This window comes from Leptodactylus fuscus, chromosome 6 (assembly GCF_031893055.1).
Source record: "Leptodactylus fuscus isolate aLepFus1 chromosome 6, aLepFus1.hap2, whole genome shotgun sequence".
Classification (NCBI taxonomy): Eukaryota; Metazoa; Chordata; class Amphibia; order Anura; family Leptodactylidae; genus Leptodactylus; species Leptodactylus fuscus.
In genome coordinates, this window is record NC_134270.1 from 134,863,491 (window position 1) to 134,874,558 (window position 11,068).

The following is an 11,068-nucleotide window of genomic DNA, read 5'->3' on the forward strand; positions in this document are numbered from 1 at the left end:
GCATTGAATAACTGACCCAGTGCTAAAGCTCGATATATGGGATTTTTTAATGCTTTTCTTTGGACCAGCTTTGCAAGAGAACATGATGAACTTTTTGTTGATTTTTTTTTTAACCTAAGCAACTACACTGTTGGAAAAGTTCAGTTCCCAACATGCTCAGACAGCAAGACCGCAGCTTAATGACCACTTAAGAGCAAAAAGAATGACTTTACACATGCAGAGATCTTGACCTTTACCCTTATCTGAATACTCTGACACTGTAGTGCCAGGTACTGGAGGATCACAGTAGTCAGTTGTCAGTAGTCAGTTGTCAGTAGTCAGTTGTCAGTAGTCAGTTGTCAGTAATCAGTTGTCAGTAGTCAGTTGTCAGTAGTCAGTTGTCAGTAGTCAGTTGTCAGTAGTCAGTTGTCAGTAGTCAGTTGTCAGTAGTCAGTTGTCAGTAGTCAGTTGTCAGTAGTCAGTTGTCAGTAGTCAGTTGTCAGTAGTCAGTTGTCAGTTGTACTAGTGATCAAACGCAGACACCCTTGTGTGCAAGAAGACAAATGAGAAAAAACTCACGGGTAGTCACCTACTAAAAAGAAATGCTACCACCACCTAGTGGATTGTACGTCAACAAGTGCACAAGATCTGATATAGACACATACACCATGGCACTGCTAATTCAATCTTCTGTATAATCAGGTTGTACAGGTATAGAATAACATGGCTACAGAAATTGTCAATGGCAAGGCTGTGGAGTCAGAGATGGGGTCGGTGAGTCGGGATAGTTTTATGTGGAGATAGAGTCAAAAAAGTTACCAAAACCAACCTGGCTTCAAAATAAAATAATAGAATGAATTATATTATACAATTATTAATATTGTACAATTAATTAGATCTATAGTTTGTTGTAGATTTATGTTCACAGGAATTTAATCGCTAGATTTTTTGTGAATTACATGAACTTTCCTGCTTTTTCCTGACCATGTCTGACAGCCACTTATGAAGGATTCAGAGATGGAGTAGGAGTTGGATTCGGGCTTTGTAAAAATGGCGGTGGTCAAGCCTGCCAGCTCCACAGCGCCAGTTAATGGATTGTGTCTGGTATTGTGGTTGAGCTCCAGCATGGGAAAATGGTCAAGAAAATGTTATTACATGCAGAGAATTGCTTCTGACAACTGCAAATACTTAAAAAGTAATCATAAGACGACAGAAAGAATTCATGACCGAGATCCTCAGCTGCCCTCTGAGACAATGTGAGAGACAAAAAACAAGGTTCTGACTTTCAGGCGTCACAAGTGCAGGAGATTTGGAAATGGGAACGTCTTGGTGCGTGACTAACAGAGAATATATGTTTTACTGTCAAGCAAACATTTATATTTGTATTTATATTTATCCCCCAGATAGTCAACTAACCCCAAAACTTTAAAAAAAAAACTTCATACAAGAAGGAGGCTAAAGCCCCAGGTTCCATAAACGCAGATGAGCTGCTATATCACGCCACGGCCACAAATCAATGCTAGACAAGCCTGGGAGCCTTCAAGGGTTCTGGCTGTCTTGGGAACAGACCTCTGTCCCTGGATCTTATTCAGGGGGCCGACAATCATTGGCAAAATGATGGCACACAAGTGTCGCCACAAAAATAACCAAACCTGGCTGAGGAAGCTACAGACAGTAAATTGCAAAATTGTCTACCTTTTTATTATACAAACAAGAACACTTGTCTTTCAATATGGAATGTGGACAACTCCTTCTAGCAAGCTTTATAGGGGTCTTCTGGGACTTGAAGATGAATTGAAGATGCATGGAGTTCGGACACTTGGGACCCCATGGATCATCTGGTTGAAGAAGCTGCAGCACTCCCTGTGAACCGCTTCCACTTCCCAGGCCATGTGATATCACATTCATTGGTCATATGCACTGAACGCATGTTGGAACATTCAAGTGAATACAAGGAACTGTGATACTGCACCGAGGAGGCTGCAGCACTCACCTTAGGTTCCATTCACACGGAGTAAACATGCGCTCATTTTGGAAAAATACACATCTAAAGAATACACGTGTAAAAATAAGACTCCCATTGACTTCAATTACATTTTACACGTGTATTTTGACATGTTTTTTACATGTTTTTTACACGTGTAAAAACATGTAATTGAAGTCAGTTATTTTTACACGTGTATTTCGCCAAAATGTGTGAATGGACCCTTAGAGCATCAGCCCCTTCAAAAGGTTGCTCGGCAGTGACCCAGGTGTCACATCCCTGCTGATCGTTAATTGATGAGGATCAATTATGTAGCCTGGAAACCCCCTTTAACTATTGTGTTTTTGTTCCTTCATTATTACAATATGATTAGACTATAGACCAAGGGTCTGTCTCTGCCTATACTCACTGCGTATTTCTGAACCTATAATATTGCATAGATAATTGGAAAATGTTGGTAGTATGCACTGCTAAAAACATGCCACAATTTTATTCTTACCAAGGGATACATGCACTAGGAAGATAATGAGAAAGATGCAGAGTTGCACCTGGGCCTTTCCAATTGTTCTTGTTACCCATCATTGTGCTCCTGCACTTTATAGGCAGCAGTTCATGCTGCATATAAAAATCACATTCTCCACTATGTCTTTAAATAATAATATCTCCATTTATTTATTGAACTGTGATCTTGTTAGTTTATGAAATCTTATAATCTCTGCTTTCATATGACACCAGAACCACCTATCTATGTGATATAAAAACAGAGGTACAGATGTGGTTTTTTTTAACTTTAACTGTAGATTGTGAGCCCCATATAGAGATCACAATGTACATTTTTTTCCCCTATCAGTATGTCTTTGTAGAAAGGGAGGAAATCCACACAAACACAGGGAGAACATACAAACTGCTTGCAGATGTTGTTCCTGGTGGGATTCAAGCCCAGGACCCCAGCGTTGCATGGCTGCAGTACTAAACACTGAGCCACCATGTTGCCCCAGAGGTACAGATGTTTGAAGTGCCCTCCATTTCCCTTGGTAACTGCTATATCTGTACATACTGTTAATACAAAGGTATATAATTCCTCTGACAACAGCTTAGTTAGGGGGTTGCTAGGAAGAACTTTAGAGCCTTTCTGCTACAAGGAAGCAAAATACACACCCAGATAGAAATGTTGAATTATCAAATTCTGCATAGTTGTCTCAGGAGGAAGCTGGTGAGAGCTGGGATACTGAGTCTTATCACAAGACGACAGAGGTTTTTTTTGTAGAACTGCAGTCTTGAGAATCTCTGCTTTCATGTATCACCAGGACCACCATCTGTATAATACTAAGGATACAGTTATCCCCCTTTTGACAAGTGCTGCATTCTATATTGATTTAGATACCCAGCTTATAAATATTTAAAATAACTAGTTAAACTCCACAAGAACACACTAAAAAAATAAAATTTATCAGTACTCAAGTTTAAAATAGGAAAAATGCTCCTTAAAATATTGCACACATAGATACTTGGACAGCATGAGAATGTGACTCTAAATCTAGGAGAGTCTTATATATTTGTCTATTACAGCCACATCTCCCACAGTCATCTACTGAGCATGTCCAAAGTAATAGGGGGATAATCTGTCTTAAATTTTGCCCACTGGTCTAGTAGAAACGGGGTTCAGGTGATACCATTTGGATCACAGGTCCACCTAGCCTCACACCTGGTTATAACCAGTAATAGAGGAAGTGTAGCAAAATAGAGAAATAAAAGGTCCCATTGACCATGCAGCATTTATAAGATGTTACTATTACAGCGGCACCTTACATCTACAGCTAACGCGTTTCTGCAGTCAGTGTTACCTATTGACAGTTCCATCAGGGGTGTCTTATCTAAACCTGCCACACTAAAGCTAAGTGTAAGCTGTTGTTGGTACAGCATAGTATTTTTTGCTCCCCCATCGGCACTACTTTTGATATGATAATTCTTTTCACTAGATACTCAGCTTATACAGTAATGCCGGGCTCCATATGCTGTAATGGGAGAACAGTTTGTCTCTGTAATAATAAACAGATGGAGGGAACATAATCCAGCGCTTTGTCTCTGTAAAATCCCAAGGCCGGCTCTGACTGCTGTGTATACAGAATGTCTGGAGATGTTATTCATTTGGATTCTTTTTCTAGAAAGCAATACAGTCTCATGGGTTAACCGTAGACCAGAATTGGACACATCTGGTGATATACATGAATGTCATGAAATATATTGTATCGGTCACTGAATAAATACATGGGATTTATGAAAACAGAATTGAAAAACAGACCACTGTGTCCTCGCACTTCCTAAAATGCATTCCATTGTGCTCCTTTGGAGGATCAAATCTATGGGGGTTACTTAGGATAGCTACATCCATTTTCTATTGTTTCATTTAACTTTTCAGAATAGGCTACCATGTTTGTATATGGGCAATAACATTTCTGAGCATTATATGATATATATTCTATAGTTTTTAGCACTTTTCCTCTTTGCATTTTTCATGCCTCCCTGAACTGGTGGGTTCAGACTAGTTACCATATACTGCACACAGTGAGTAGAGGAGAATCTGTCCTATAACCTTCTCTCTGTCACTCACAATCAGCCCCAGTACCAGGTATTTCTTAACAGTCTATATGTGTGATCTGTTAAAGAATAGAACATTTCATATAAAGACTGTTTTCACGGATTCTTTGAATTTACATTGATTGTGAGAAATGTATTGATTTCTGACCAAGTCTACGGCTCCGGTATGTGATTAAGTGTATGTACTCTGCCAATACATCATTCTTCAGCCGTTCTGCAGTCCATCAATAATGCATAACATTGTCTCTAGCCAACTTCTCAAAGGGGCCCAGATAGAGAAGGGAAAGGAAATGTAAATGCTGCCAAAATGTACGGATGGAACGCGGCTGTTGGTTGTGAGGCGAAGTTGCGCAGGAGAATCCAAGCTGAGCTTTTGCACCTGAGGCTGTGAGTCTTATGTTACACCCCTGAAGATAGCCTCTTCTTTATACCTTGGCTAATAGATATCAGTTCTGAACTGGAGATTCCCTCTGTGTTATATTGGATATATTTTAGAACGCTTTATAGGTTACGCAAAGTGAAATTCGATTTTTCCACTGAATGATTCATTTAAGGAGTTCTAGAGAGAGCATGCCTATAATGTACTGGACTCGGCTTTTGTGGGAAGGCCATTCTTGATAAGAGAACAAGATGTTGAGAAATTACTCTCCTAGATTATTTGGGTTACCTTGCGTTGTCTGCTTGTAGGATGGTTAACCTTTAACTGTGTGGAGGTGTCCCTTGGGATAAAATGATCAACTAGGATGTTTAATATACTATCTTGTTCTTGTTATAGGTTACCCTGGACCTTCAAATTGTCTTAACTGTTTATAAGCACGAGAGTACCATTGCATGTGGGGAAGGTTGTGTGGTTCCTTTAAGGTTGGAAATAGAGAATTGTGCTGACTTCTATGTTGTATTATCTAGCCATGGGAAGATTGTGTTGCATGTCTCTTTATGCCTGAAACCAAGGAGTGGGTTCTGTTGAATATACTGTAAATGTTTAACATCTTTGCTTGTTCAGGTTTCTATGCCACCCTCCGCTTGCACGCTGCGGCGCAGGAGGCCTGTTCAGTTATGATTCCTTGCTTTAGGTTCTTGTTGCTCTGTCTAAACACTTCCCTATTCCCTCATTTCTGTCATTGATTTCCACCACACCCATCTCTAACACCTTTTTTTCCCTCTACTCCTGAAATGTTAATCTTAGCCTTACCTATGTGATTGACAGCCTATCTGCCAATCAAGTCTGGGGCGGGTTCTGGACTTCCTATGAACAGGTCATCTACCCACACAAGTCTGCTGGCTATTGTGACTCTGTCCTCGCTAGCTGTTCTCTTTGCTATTGTGTTTACTGACTTCTGACATTTGGCTTCCCTTGTGACTACTCTTTTGGATTACAATTTGGTACTGCTTTGTCTCTCTGGCTTTGACCCTTGGCTTCCTGACTCGTCTTCTGTGTTGTGTTGTCTTGTCCGCATTTTGGGTTTACACTTATCTAGAGAAGGGATTGTCACCCAGTTGTCCTTGTTTAAGTATGGAAAGGTTCTGGGCCAAGTTTAGGACTCATTGTCTCTGTCTTTCTCTTCCTCCCAGGTTTCAGCTGCAGTACTGGGGAATTGCTCAACTAGCAATTCCATTACAGTATTTTTATATTGTTTATGCAGTAGCTGTATTACATTTTATACACAGATAATGGTGGTTCTCTGTTTCTTGACATGATTATGGGTAGTATGGCCTAAGATGCCAAACTTGGTTTGGAACAATAGTGTTTGATTCATGCCAGCATGGAAACACAGAGGTGTAAGAATGCTGCATTGGCCACTTTGAGTGAAACCATGAGTAGACTGATTTGGCTACCATTTAGCTGGTGCCCTGTGTTTTAGTAAGGTGAAGCACCCAGTTGTTGCCACAGTTTAATCGTGAATTGGTGATTTCAGTGCCTGATCTGTGAATCTGAGAACTACAAGGTGGCCATTGGCACCATTATGATGCCCTTACAGAGGCACTGCTGAACTTGTTTGATATTGTTCTTCTTTCAGGGATATATTGCAACTGTCCCATTGGCAATTTTTATTATCAAAACACTGTATACCTTCATTGTGGCCATTACCGTCTGTGTGAGCATTGTACAGAGGAAGCTCCTTCTGGTTGCACCTGGCTGTGTATATGGTACTTGTGACTCATTCACATTCACTTTATTGCTTTCTATCATATGGCATATTATTGGGACCTAATGACTTGCCCATCATAAAATAATAAACATTCTCATTGTTTTCAGTCATCTGTTCTCATCCTTGATTTGTCTTTGGTTCCTTTGCCAGCAGTGTTCCAGTGTCATCTTGACTTTACAATAACTGGAAATTCCTCTTAAATGTCACCAATAATGATCCAAAGGCTCCTTAAAATTGGGCAAAAGAATTGCTTATGAAGTTTCAAGAAAATTAACTCCATTTGTTATTGATGTAGACTGTAGAAATATGCTTTGGATCTAAGCTGTTTTCTATGAAGTGCCCCACAAGTATGTACTAGTATCTGTAAACTATTAAAGGATTGGGCCACCCTGCTCAGGACTGACAAATTCCTTGAGCAGTGTCCTGACTCACAGAACCTAAAGCCAGTCCAGTAGACCTACATTGGGACAATATTTCAGAAGATTGGAGGGTGTTCCGTTATGTTCAGAATAATAGGTTTTACAAAAAGTAAGAAGTATAGAGAAGTATGAAGAAGGAACTCAATGTATTGAATGGAATCCACTTTTTTTTAATGTTGGCAAAGGCCTCATTAGACGGGAATAAGGCAACAAATTCTAGTAAAAATGACAGCTATATGCAAGTGTTCCCATGCTCCTGCACTGACAGCTATTTGTACGGTACTCGTGACCCGCCATATACATGCACTTTTATTTTGGCCATACATTCATGTGTTCAGTGGTTTATCTTCACCGAAAACAAAAGATCGGGACTCTGAAATTCAACATGCACAACTCTTCTCTCACCCGATATAATCTGTAAGGAGAGTTATGAGACCCCTGTGCGCCTAAAATAATCTACTGATCCTATTGAAATTTTTGGGTTTGGTAAACTTTACTCTAATGTCTATGGGGCCTTAACACTACATGATAACTTCCATCCCTGCTGGAGCCATGACATCTATGTTTTATACAAATAGAGAACAGTAAATCCTCATAGGCCAAAAACCTTTACCAACCCCCCTATAGGAACATTCCTTTATAAAGTGAAGCATCAGGCATTTCCAGCATATTATATTTCCCTCTTTCACATGTGACCTACATGATTTCATGATGTTGTTGTAGCAGTGCAGTATAACCTTCTCCGCATCTGTTAATGGTTTATCATTGTCAGTTAACCACACGGTCCCTTGTTGAGTCATAGATTAATACCAGATAGAGCAAGGATACACATTTATTAAAACCACTCATGGACTCATGGATGTAAAGAATACAGAAAGAGTTTTCAGCCAAAAATGAAATATCTGAAGGATCTTCCTCATCAGTTTGTTCTATGACTGTATAAACCTTCATTATAGCTATTATAACCAGAAGTAAATGTAAAATAGCAAACAGATGTCTGGGAAAAGCCTAAGTGACCATATTATCGGAGATGGACACTGGGCTGCAGATCCAGGTTATGATACAGCTGAAAAGATCCCTGACATGACAAAAGAGAGAAATCTGAGCACAATTGGGAAAGTTGCTGGCTGACCAAGACTAACATCCCATCAGTAATAACACAAGCAGCTAGTCAACAGTAGGCAGAACTACATAGACTCTCCTTACACTCTTTGTGAGTGGTGACAAGCTGCAGACTCAACTCTAAGCAGCATACAGTGTGTTATCACAAGTCCTTGTAGGCGATCTTAAGCTTGCAAAACTTCTATTCCTGTCCTTTTTTGTGGCCTAGACTCACTGCAGTAAATGAATGGGCCTCTGGAGGGCAGGAAAAGCACATGGGTATCATGTATGCGTTAACTGCGCCATTTTCCCATGAACCCTACAATGCATTTAGATGTAATCGTAGATTATATATGAAAATGAGAATAGTATATTTTAGAACTACAGATTTGTATGAAAGTAAAGGATAGATCAGTGGTTCCCAAACTGTTGGTCAAGACTCCCTGGGAGGTTGTGTGACGACTGTCGGGAGGGTCACAAGACATCCATGGTATTTAGGCTGTGCAGCGATGTGCTACAATCCCAATATAGCGGCTGTTTTTTTATCATATCTGTAGCAGAGCACTGCACAACCTTCAACAGTGGGCCTGGGAGAGGTGAGCAAAAATAACCAACACTTCTAGCTTATCACCTCTCCTGGTATTCCAGCGAAGTCCTGGCATCTTCTTTGGCCTCTTGTGATGTCACTCACCCTGGGGAGGGGGTCACAGCTGAGGTCTGTGATTGGGTTTCAGGTCTTACATGCAGTGCAGTGATGTCATAATGCTGGGTTAAGGTGTCATGGCATCATCGCACCACATGTGACTGCTGAGACCCAATCACAGGCCTCATTGGTGACCCCAGGGGCATGTGACATCAGAAGAGGCCTGAAGAGGACAAGTTTGTTAGATTTCCTTACCTTCCCTGGGCCTCCACTTGTTATACTCCAGAGTCTGATGAGAAAACAGAGTTCAATAATTTGTCAGAGCGAACCAGGAGGAAGTGAACCTCATAAAATTCCATCAAAACATATAGTTTTTTTGCCCATCTCTATTAATAAAGCTTGTAGGGCCAATGTGGAGCGTTATACTGTAGGGGCTACAGTGGAGCATTATACTATGTGATGCAGAATAGAATAATAGGCAGAATACAGTGCTAAAGGCAGAATATGAGAAGGATTGCAGAAGAATCAGAGACAGAATACAGGCAGGGGCACTTATTTATTAAATGCAGCTAAGTATGGTAGAGGGTAGTCCCCAGCAAAATTCTCGTCCGAAACTGGCTTTTCAAAGTTAGTTTCTATATCCCCTGCAGTGGCAGAAGGTGCCAGCCCCATCCCAGGGAAGGGGCAAGGGCGATGCAAAGATAAAAAAAACAGTAGAACATTTTTTTTACCAAAAACCCAATTTGTGCAAAAGATTGCAACTTATTCTACTCCAGAAAAAATGGCATAGAAGGTGTGATAAATCTCCCACACGGTACAACCTGTCATTCATCCATTGAAATCTGTATACTTTCTATGTTGAGACATCAAGGAGGCAGTCCTAACAGTGACTGACATCTCTCTCTGTATGTCATAGAAGGAAGGCTGTCATTCACTGCTAGAACCACTCGACTTTTAACCCTTTCCCGACATTCACTATAATAGTATGGCGGAAGCAAGGTCTTTAAACAATTGCTGCCAGGGTTTTTTGGGGGGATATTTTGCACTTCTGGTAGACAGGGCAATTTTCACTTTTGAGATGTACAAATAAAACCTAAATTGTATAATTAAAAAACTATAATAATCCCTCATACCTATATATTTTCTGAAAATATACACCTGCACTGTTGTCAGAATGCTACTTGGCATTGTATACGAACAGGCAATTTTGAAATTGTTAAAAAAAAGTCTCATACTATAAAATGTAGAGATTACACACTGAGAAAAGCAAGTGCACATCTGAACCCTATATATTTTAAGTAGACAACCTGAGATTTACATGGGCCTCAATGAGTTCAATGAGTTATCAATAGCCATATCTACCTTCATGTAACTTTGTGACAAACACAATTTTTTATTTTTTTTAAAAATGCACTAAAACTTAAATTTGCACCTAAAACTCCTATTCAATGGTACATTCACACCAAAAAACATATAAAATAATAGATCAAGGTGTATGCAATTGATATATACCGCAAACATCAGCTGCAACAAGAGCTCGTACTCTCAAAAACACAGATACCGAAGACCTTCAATATTTTACTCCCATTCACTAATATGTTAAAAATCTATACCACACATAGCAAATTGACTTTCATACCAAAATCTAACTTTTTTGAGATTGCATAGCATACATATATAAAATCACAACTTAATATTTCATATATACAACCACCTTCATGCAATTTTGCAGCAAACAGAGATTACAATCAAAAACTGCACACAAAAAATTTGAAAAAAAAGGAAAAACCAACAAAATAATTTGATATCCTTTATTAATACTATATATGGATTGTACATAAGGAGTTTAAGTGGACAAACAATTGTACATTAGATGGTTTTGCATCAATATTTTTTCTACATGGAAGTAAATATATACTTAATGCAGGTATATTCCAGCCATATGCTTCTTGGAAATAGAGGCTTGCTCTAGGGGGTGCAGAGGTAGAATTTGTTCCCGGGCCTTGGAACCTCTGAAGGGCCACTTTTTAATATAATAAGATACCAGTATTGTAGACAGCAGATGGTAAGAGGGGACCCCAGTACAGATTCTGCATTGTTTTTGCACTGGGGCTCAGTATCTTAAAGTTTCACCTCTGTAGGGAATGATATATATGGTATATAATCTGGTGATCTACAAAGGCACTATATGGTG